The sequence below is a fragment of the Pan troglodytes genome, chromosome 12 (assembly GCF_028858775.2).
Source record: "Pan troglodytes isolate AG18354 chromosome 12, NHGRI_mPanTro3-v2.0_pri, whole genome shotgun sequence".
NCBI lineage: Eukaryota > Metazoa > Chordata > Mammalia > Primates > Hominidae > Pan > Pan troglodytes.
In genome coordinates, this window is record NC_072410.2 from 104,230,625 (window position 1) to 104,241,685 (window position 11,061).

The window sequence follows — 11,061 nt, forward strand, 5'->3', positions numbered from 1 at the left end:
TACAGGCATGAGCCACCATGCCTGGCTCAAGTCACATTATTTTTTAGCATTTTCTACATGCCTATTATTAGCTGTTCCTATGCTAAGCACTGTGGGTAACCAACTGAGTTGGTTATAGCTCCTGCTTTCAATATTTGCAATATAATTAGAAAATTAGATGAGTAAATTGAAAAATTCACTAGAGAATCACAAAATCCTTTGACAGAGTAAAATATGCAGTGTTAGGGGAACATAAAGAAATAGCATAAACCTAGCCTGAGGCTGTCAATGAAGCCTTCCTAAAAGAGGTTGTAAAAGACCCTCTGGGAATTATACCAACATCAGGGCCAGCATAGATATAGACCAGAAAAAACATAGGGACATTTGCGCACTTTACAGTGATTGGATGCTGATGTTGCACAGGTTATGAGGCAGTCCATTGGAAAAGAATACTAAAAATGCAACCAGAAGTCAAAATTAAAGGGCAGTAAATGTTCACAAATTAAATGTCCTCCCCAAAGATTATGAGGAGTCACTGGTATGTGGAAAGCAGGTAATAAAATGGTGCTAGGAGAGATTATCCATCTTATGATGAGTCATCAACAAGAAAGCTGGCATGTTTTCTTGTTGAGAACATGTTGAGAGAAGAGGAAGAGAAAGGGCCTTTTAGGCATGGGGAGAAGGTTACAGCATGAGCAAAGTAGCCAAGAGCTAAACTGGAGGACAGGGAAGGGCAAAGGAACGGAAGGTATCACAGAGTGGCTATCACAGAGTGGAAGGTATCACTTTTGGCATTAGACAGAACTTATACAAATCTCAGCTCTTTCACAGAGTGCCTGTATGACTTTGGCCAACTTATTGACATACTGTGCCTCAGTTTCTCTTTGTGTCCTAAAAATAATATCACTGTATGAAATTGATATGAGGATTAACTAGCATATGAGATGTTCAACTAAAAAAGAAGGTAAGGATTTCCCTGTATAATGGTGACCAGACTTTACAAAAGAACAGATACATAATACAGAGAAGCCCTTATCTTTCCTTCCAGCTGAGCATATTGTATTATCTCATTTAATATCTTACATGGTTGGTGAAAGTTTTGTCATAGAACTCATGATACAATGAAGAGAGGCACTCTCTTTCATTACCAGCACCTGCCCCATCCCATTCAAAGTGCTTTTTGCTTTGTGTTGAACCCCTGGGTCCTGGGACTGCACCACCTGAGGTACCGAGGACCTCAGCTGGTTACTAAACCCACAATGCATCATCAGTACCACACTCTAAGACACTCAGCACCACTCTGCAAAAATTCACTCACTGCTTATACCTCATTTGGGATTCTCACTTTGAGCAGTCTGTTACCAACCATCTGGATGAACCAGACAGCTATCAACCATACTAGCAAGAAAATGTCAGAATTTTCAGTTTTATTAAATTGCTGTTCATTGGAAGAAATATTCATTTTCAACCCACACACACTCTTCACATTCCCAAGCACATCATTTTATTTATGTTTTTTAATGGTTTTCTGAAATTAGCCAGGCATGGTGGCACCCATTTCTAGTCCTAGCTACTTGGGGGGCTGAGGCAGGAGGACTGCTTGAGCCCCAGGAGTTCAAAGCTGCAGGCGGCTATGATTGTGCCACTGTACTCCAGCCTGGGTGACAGAATGAGACCCTGTCTCTTCAATAATAAATAAATAGCTTTTTGTTTCAATCACTATAAAAGTAACGAGGAAATTAAATAGACCTCTGGTTTTCCCAGCTCAGCTGCCTCACCTTAGGTGATGGGTTAATCTGTCTGTGGTCCCACAATTACCTGTTTACTCCTGGGCACATGGTATGCTAATAGGGCGAGCTGGTACACAATGGCTTCTCTGGCTTGGAGGAGAGGCTCTACTTCTCACAAATCCATGCAGGAGGCTAATCTTGACTTTCCATGGATGATGGCTGGGAAGAAAGAAGAAATAGAGCAGAGAGACGCTTAGACCCCAGTCTGTCACTGTCTTTCACCAAAACTTGATTGGGCATTTCCTTTATCTGTGCTTTCAACAAGCAAACTTTAAGTACACAGTATGCTGTCTCAGCACACAAAACTTTTAATGATTTGTATTTATTAGGAGAAACCCCAGCCTTCATAGGATACCTAAACATTGTTACAAAATAGAGTCCAAAGTGCTAAAAGGTACTGAATAAAAGAGTGTCAAAATAGGAAAACACAAAAAGATAGCAAGAAAAACAGTGAACAACTACCTGGAATAATAAATTGTTACACTGAGTGCTTTACTGTGTTAGCTCACTTAATTATCATAACAATATTATTACAAATGCACTATTATTACCCCCATTTTACATATGAAGAAGGTGAGGCTCAGACCTTCAGACAGTTTTTACCCATGCACTTAAGGGACGACAAGAGTATAGGCTGTTGAGTCTATGCAGTCTGTGGATGGACTAGAGAAAGGATCCAGCAATACCTCACTTCACACAATCATCTAAATCTCCTGTAAGCAAAAAGGGGCCAGAACAAATCTAGCAAATTCCAAGATTAGTTTTCGGCTTCTGCTCTTCCATCCCAGGTCCTCATATGACACAGATTGACTGTAGTCTGAGGAATCGCAGACTTTAGAGAGAGCCCTTTGAAAATAAATTCCTGCTTCCTTCTTCTCCCTCTTGATGTCCACTGCCTTAGTCCAGGAAATCTTTACCTTTTGCCTGAATTATTGCAACAGCCTAGCTTCAAAAAAAAACAATAAATTGCCCAGTTATCCTCTTGTGTCTTAATTAGAAAGTTGAACAGTTTTAAATTTTACAATAAAATTATCATTTATCTTGAGTTATTTTTTGTTATCCTATGGTATGAGGCAAGGATTGAAATTCGGGGGATTTTTATGTGAATAGTCAGTTTTCCTAGGACCATTTACAAAAATACTTTAATTTCCTCCTTTTAATTAACTTGCCACCTTTGTAAAAAAAAATCAGCTGGTTATGGATGTGTGGATATATTTCTGTTTTATTTGATATAGTTTTGGTACTTATGCTGATACTATACCATCTCTTGATTACTCTGTAGCTTCACAGTACAATTAGATGGAATAAGTCTTCTAACTTTTTTTTCCTTCTTTTTCTCTCTCTTCTTCCTCTCTTGCCTTCCTTCCTTCCTTTCCTTTTTTCTCTTTCTTTTTTAGTTGTTTTGAGACTTTTCTGATATCTCACGGTTACTGATTCTAATTTATCACTGTTGTGGCCAGAAACATATTCCATAAGATTTCAGTTCCTTGAAATGTACTGTGATTTGTTTTGTGACCCTGCATATGGTGAATGTTTTATATCAACTTTAGAACAGAATACCTATTTTAAATGTTGGATGTGGTGTTTTATAATTGTCAATTATGGTCACATTGGTTGATAATATTGTTCAAATCCTCTATATCCTTACTGAGTTTTATTTCAACTTGTTCTATCAATCTCTGAGAGAAGGTCTTAAAACTTTCCAACTGTAATTAGTTCTGTCAATTGTTGTTTTGTGTATTAACCATTTATTCATAAAGAGAAAATGAAGTTTCTCTCTTTATCTCTAGGAACTCTCCTATTCTTGAGACCCATTTTTTAATTAACAGTATAGTTTCACCAGCCTTCTTATGTTTATCATTTGCATGTTATATATTTTCCATTCTAATTCTTTCAATCTGTGTCTTAATATTTAAAGTTTGTTTAAATGGTTCATGTAAATGAATGGTTCGTTCTTTTGTGTCTCACACAAAGATCAGTTTTTAACAGTTTTTTGAAAAGCTTTGCCTCTGTATTCCTTCTTGCAGATTCAGGTGTTTATGAAGTATCATTTCACTTCAGCATGAAAGAACTTCCTTCAGTTTCTTATAGCACAGGTCTGCAGGAAACCAGTTAGCATTTGTCTATCTGTAAAGGCCATTATGTTGCTTCATTTTGAAGGATAATTTGCTAACATGTCATATCCTATGATATAATATTATATGATTCTGAACAAACTTTTTTTCCTGTCAGCACTTTAAAAATAGTCCATTGTGTTCTGGCCTGCATTGCTTCTGATGAGAAGACAACTGATTCCTGCTTTTGGTCTCACACATGCAGTGTGTCCCTCCACAGTGTGTTTGCATGTGTACTAGGAGGCAGGAATAAGGCTAAACCAGTCTGAACTGTAGTTGATCTGCCTGGGTTTTATTATAGAACTGGTTAGATGGTTTTGACTGGCTTCAAGTGATTTGAGCACAGGATTAGGGCTTTTAGCTCAATGTGGCTTAGAATCTGAGCATGGTCAGACTCTGAAGGACCCTTTAAGCTTTATAGCCCAGCGTGCAGATTTCTAAACCAGGGTGGTCTCTTCCTATTTTATAGCCTAGTGGCCAACTCTCTAAGTCACTGAGTTCTCTTTGAATTCTGGGCTCCTGGTCTGGGGTTTGGGGCCTCAGTATGTCCCTTCTCCCCTGATTCCCTTCCCCTAGCCTTCAGTGGACCTCTGAAGCACTTTCTACAAAGGTCTGCTGAACTGCAGAAGGCTGCCCTTCAGGTCTCCTGCCCCATCTACAGTTTTCTGCAAGCCTCTATTTTGCACTCAGCCAAAGCTCTGTATGCTCTGGATGAATCTCACTGCTTTCCTACTTGAACCCTAACCTTCTATAAGCTGCTTCTGTGCACACGGGGAATGAAGGTTGTGCCTCAGAGTGATCTTCTTTAGCTCTTCTGACATCCCCCTAGCCTTCAGCCTGCTATGTCTCTGCTCCCCATGAATACCCATAGGTAAAGGTTAATAGGTAGGTAGAGACATTCTGTGACTGGGGGTCCTCAGTATTCTGATCCTTATGCCAGGCCACATGTAGCCATTAAGAATCCATTAATTAAGTTTCCTCCATCAACATTCCTTATATCCCCAGAAGTTATGTTTTAACTTGTTCTATCTATTTCAACTTGTTCTGCCAATATCTGAGAGAAGGTCTTAAAAGTCTCCAACAACAATTATGTCAATTGTTGTTTCATGTTAATTGTTGTTCACATACTCATAAAGAGAAATTTTAAAATTTTCTAAATTTTCTTTCCATATCTTTTCCATCAACATGGAAAGAAAAAAATAAAACTGTGTGACGATCATACCATAGAACACTACACAGCACTGAAACTTCACAACTAGAGCTGCAGCTGTTTCTAACTGGCTATCTTGGCCTAGGAAGGGGGCCAAGATACCCAATTAAAACAGCTGCAGTCTGTGGCACTCATGGAGAGGAATGAAAGGGGCGAGTGAATGCAGCACCTTCACTGAAATATCTAGGTACTCACATTGGGATGATGAGAGAAACAACTCGAACTACAGAAAATGAAGAAAAACAGGGTGGGGCGATGGCCTACCCAGGAGCAACAGGGAGCCAAGGGACCCCCCACCCCCAGCCAAGGGAAGTGGTGAGTGAATGCGCGACCCCTGGGAAACCACGCTTCTCCCACAGGATCTTTGCAACTCATAGACCAGGAGATCCCCTTGTGAGTCCATACGACCAGAGCCTTGGGTCTGACACACAGAGCTGTGGTGTGGAGTGTTGGCAGAGCAGCTGTACAGGCACACACAGAGACCAGGAGCTTTACATACTCCAGTTCCAGGATTCCCAACAAAGGTGTCTGCAACTCAGGCAAGGCATGAGATACATACATACCCCTAGGAAGGTGGTTGAATCCAGATGGCTGGGCAGTGTCAGTCTGTGGGCTCTACTTCCACAGCACCTCACAAGGTAAGACCCACTGGCTTGGAATTCCAGCCAGCCACCGGCAACTGGGTGGAGCCTGCCTGAGACAGGATGGAGCCCCTGGTAGGAGGGGTGGGCTGCCATCTCTGCTGTTTGGTTGACTCAGCCATTCCAGCCTGCAAGCTTTGGAGAGTCCAAATAGTCCCGATGAGGAAGGGACCCCCCCAGCACAGCACAGCTGCTTTGCTAGAATGTGGCCAGGCCAGACTGCTTCTTTAAGGTGAACCCATCTGATCCATTCCTCCTCACTGGGTAGGACCTCCCAGCTGGGGTCTCCAGTTACCCCCAGATACATGTATTCTATGAACGGAGCTCTGATCTCTCCCTAGGAAGGAGTGCCCAGGGGCAGGGGAGGGCTGCCACCTTGGTTGTTTTGATGACTCAGCTGTTCCAGCCTGCAGGCTTTGCAGAGTCCAAGCAGACAGGGGCAGAGGTGGTTCCCCAGCATGGCGTGGCTGTTTTGTCTAGGTGTGACCAGGCTGCTTCTTTAAGTGGGGCCCTGATTCATTCTCTCCTCCTGGGGTGGGTCCTCCCAGCCAGAGCCTCTGGCTACCCCCACCCACGTTCTACAGCTGACGGAGTTCTAATTTCTCCCTGAAAGAGAGTGCCTGGGGGTCAGGCCAGGCCACCGCCTTGGCTCTTTGTTTGGGCATCTCAGCTGGTCCGGCCTGTGGGCCTTGGTGAGCCCAAACAAATCGAGGGCTGCATAAGGATCCCCAATACAGCACAGACGCTCTAACAAAAAGTAGCCAGACTGCTTCTTTAAGCAGCTCCCTGATCCTATTCCTCCTGACTGGGTGAAACCCTGCAAATGGGGATTCCAGCCACCTTATACAGGTGCATTCAAGCTAGCAACAGGTCAGTAATACCCTGGGATGGAGATTCCAGAGGAAGGGGCAGGCTGTCATCTTTGTTATTTTTCGGCCTTCAGTGGTGAGACCTCCAGGTACAGGAAAAACCAACATGACTAGGGTCTGCGACCCCCAGCAAACCACAGCTGCCCTATGGAAGAGTGGCCAGACTGTTAAAAGAGAAACAACAAAAACACAAAAACCCCATCCTAAGGTCAGCAACCTCAAAGATCGAAGGCAGATAAGCTCACAAAGATGAGAAAGAGGCTGGGCGTGGTGGCTCATGCCTGTAATCCCAGCACTTTGGGAGGCTGAGGCAGGCGGATCATGAGGTCAGGAGATCGAGACCATCCTGGCTAACATGGTGAAACCCCATCTCTACTAAAAAATACAAAAAATTAGCTGGGTGTGGTGGCGGGCGCCTGTAGTCCCAGCTACTCGGGAGGCTGAGGCAGGAGAGTGGCATGAACCCAGGAGGTGGAGCTTGCAGTGAGCCGAGATCGCACAACTGCACTCCAGCCTGGGCAACAGAGCGAGACTCCATTTCAAAAAAAAAAAAAAAAAGAGAGAGAGAGAAAGAATCAGCCAAAAACACTGAAAATTAAAAAAGCCAGAGTGCCCCTTTTCCTCCAAATGATTGCAACACCTCTCCAGCAAGAGTACAGAACTGGGCTCAGGCTGAGATGGCTGAAATGACAGAAGCAGGCTTCAGAATGCAGATAAAAATGAACTTCAGTGTATTAGGGTTCTCTAGGGGGACAGAACTAATAGGATAGATGTATATATAAAGGGGAGTTTATTATGGAGTATTGACTCACATGATCACAAGATTAGATACCGTGATAGGCCATCTGCAAGCTGACGAGTAAGGAAGCCAGTCCAAGTCCCAAAACCTCAAAAGTAGCTCAGCCTACAGTGAAACCTTCAGTCTGTGGCCGAAGATCCAAAAGTCCAAAAGCTGAAGAACTTGGGAGTCCAATGTTCAAGAGCAGGAAGCATCCAGCATGGGAGAAAGATGGAGGCCAGAGCATTCAGCCAGTCTAGTCTTTGCACGTTTTTCTGCCTGCTTTTTATTCTGGCCATGCTGACAGCTGATTTGATTGTGCCCACCCATATTGAGGGTGGGTGTGCCTTTCCCAGTCCACTGACTCAAATGTTAATCTTCTTTGGCAACACCCTCACAGACACACCCAGGAAGGATACTTTGCATCCTTCAATCACATCAAGTTGGCATTCAATATTAACCATCATACACACCAAGCTAAACAAGCATGTTGTAACCCAATGCAAGGAAGCTAAAAATCATGATAAAACAATGCAGCAGCTGACAGCAAAAATAGCCAATATAGAAAGGAACATAACTGTTTTGATAGAGCTGAAAAACCCACTACGAGAACTTCACAATGCAATCACAAGTATTAATAGCAGAATAGACCAACTGGAGGAAAGAATCTCAGAGCTTTTTGAAATAAGACAGTCGGACAAGAATAGAGGAAAAAATATAATGAAAATGAATGAACAAAACCTCCAAGAAATATGGGATTATGTAAAGAGACTGAATCTAAAACTGATTGGGGTACCTGAAAGAGAGGGAGAAGGGAACCAACGTGGAAAACATACTTCAGGATATCATCCAGGAAAACTATACCAACCTAGTAAGACAGGCCAATATTAAAATTTAGGAAAAGCAGAACCCAGTAAGATACTCCATGAGAAGATCATCCCCAAAATACATAATCATCAGATTCTACAAAGTCGAAATGAAATAAAAAATGTTAAGGGCAGCCAGAGAGAAAGGCCAGGTCACCTACAAAGGGAAGCCCAACAGACTAGCAGCAGACCCCGCAGCAGAAATTCTACAAGCCAGAAGAGACTCGAGGCCAATATTCATCATTCTTAAAGAAAAAAATTCCCAACACAGAATTCATATCCATAGAAACTAAGCTTCATAAGCAAAGGAGAAATAAGATCTTTTTCTGACAAGCAAATGCTGAGGGAATTTTTTACCATCAGACTTGCCTTACAAGAGCTCTTGGAGGAAGCACTCAATGTGGAAAGGAATAAGCACTACCAGCAGCTGCAAAAACACACTGAAGTACACAGAGCAGAGACATTATGAAGCAACCACATAAACAAGTCTGCAAAATGAACAGCTAGCCTCATGATGAAAGGACCAAATCCACACATAATAATACTAACCTTAAATATAAATAAGCTAAATGCCCCCATTTAAAAGACACAGAATATCAAGCTGGATAAACAACCAAGACCCATTGGCATACTGTCTTAAGAGACTCATCTCACATGCAAAGACACACATGGGCTCAAAATAAAGGCATGGAGAAAAATTTACCAAGCAAATGGAAAATAGAAAAAAGCATGGGTTGCAATCCTAGATCAAAAAAGACCAAAAAGGACAAAGAAGGGCATTATATAATGGTAAAGGTTCAATTCAAGAAGAAGAGCTAGCTATCCTAAATATATATGCATCCAAGACATCAGCACCCAGATTCATGAAGCAAATTCTTGGAGATTTTCAAAGAGACTGAGACAACCACACAATAATAGTGGGAGAATTTAACATCCCACTGACAATATTAGACAGATCACCACGACAGAAAATTAACAAAGATCTTCAAGATCAGAACTCAGGTCTCGATCAAGTGGGCCTGATAGATATCTACAGAACTCTCCACACCACGTCCCCCCTACAAAAAAAAAAACCCCAGAATATATAATCTTCTCATCACCACATAGCATTTACTCTAAAATTGATCACATATTTGGAAGTAAAACACTCCTCAGCAAATGCAAAAGAACTGAATTCATAACAAACAATCTCTCAGACCACAGTGCAATCAAATTAGAACTCAAGATTAAAAAATTTACTCAAAACCATACAACTACATGGAAATTGAACAATCGGCTCCTGAAAGATTTTTGGGTAAATAATGAAATTAAGGCAGAAATCAAGAGGTTCTTTGAAACTAATGAGAACAAAGATATAATGTACCAGAATCTGTAGGATGCAGCTAAAACAGTGTTAAGAGGCAAATTTATAGCACTAAATGCCTATATCAAAAAGCTAGAAAGATATCAAGTTAATGACCTAACAACACAACTGAAAGAACTAGACAACCAAGAGCAAACAAACCCCAAAGCTAGCATAAGACAAGAAATAACCAATATCAGAGCTGAACTGAAGGAGATAGGGACACAAACAAAACCATTCAAAAGTCAATGAACACAGGAGCTGGTTTTTTGAAAAAATTAATAAGATAGATACACTGCTATCTACACAAATAAAGAAAAAAAGAGAAAATATTCAAATAAACACAACCAGAAATGATAAGGGGGATATTACCACTGACTCCAAAGAAATACAAACCACCATCAGAGAATACTATAAATACCTCTATGCACATAAGCAAAAAAAAAAAAAATATATATATATATATATATATATATATATGAAATGGATAATTTCCTGGACACATATACCCTCCCAAGATTGAACCAGGAAGAAATTGAATCCCTGAATAGACCAATAACAAGTTCTGAAATTGATGCAGTAATAAATAGCCTACCAACCCAAAAAAAAAAAAAAAAAAAAACACACACACACACAAAAGCCCAGGACCATACAGATTCACAGTTGAATTCTACCAGAGGTACAAAGAAGAGCTGGTACCATTTCTACTGAAACCATTCCAAAAAAATGAAAAGAAGGGACTCTTCTCTACCTCATTCTATGAGGCCAGCATCATGCTAATAACAAAACTGGGCAGAGATACAACAACAACAACAAAAAGAAAACTTCAGGCCAATATCTTTGATGAACATTGATGCAAAAATCCTCAACAAAATACTGGCAAACTGAATCCAGCAGCATATCAAAAACGTTATGACCACAATCGAATAGGCTTCATCCCTGGGATGCAAGGCTGGTTCAACATAAACAAATCAATAAATGTGATTCATCACATAAACAGAACTAGAGACAAAAACCACATGATTATCTCAATAGATGCATAAAAGGCCTTTGATAAAATTCAACCTCCCTTTATGTTAAAAACTCTCAATAAACTAGATATTATAAACATACCTGAAAATAATAAGAGCCATATATGACAAACCCACAGCCAATATCATACTGAATGGGCAAAAGTTGGAAGCAGTCCTCCTGAAAACCAGCATAAGACAAGGTTGCCCTTTCTCATCACTCCTATTCAACATAGTATTGGAAGTTCTGGCAGGAAATTCAGACAAAAGAAAGAAATAAAGCATATTCAAATAGGAGGAGAGAAAGTCAAACTACCTTTGTTTGCATATGACATGATCCCATATATAGAAAACCCCACTGTCTCAGCCCAAAAGCTTCTTAAACTAATAAGCAACTTCAGCCAAGTCTCAGGATACAAAATCAATGTGCAAAAATCACTAGTATTCCTATACACCAACAAC

The 11,061-nt window shown here is 41.0% G+C and overlaps 1 long non-coding RNA gene across 2 annotated transcripts in view; it reads right to left on the bottom strand.

The window, feature by feature from the left end:
* The window catches only part of LOC134807945 (uncharacterized), a 430,365-nt gene extending 428,437 nt beyond the window's left edge, over window positions 1–1,928 (bottom strand). For both annotated transcript variants that reach the window (XR_010149622.1, XR_010149623.1), the window contains exon 1: window positions 1,798–1,928. This is a non-coding gene — a long non-coding RNA (uncharacterized LOC134807945). The remainder of the gene's footprint in view (window positions 1–1,797) is intronic.
* Between the last annotated feature and the right edge of the window lie 9,133 nt (window positions 1,929–11,061).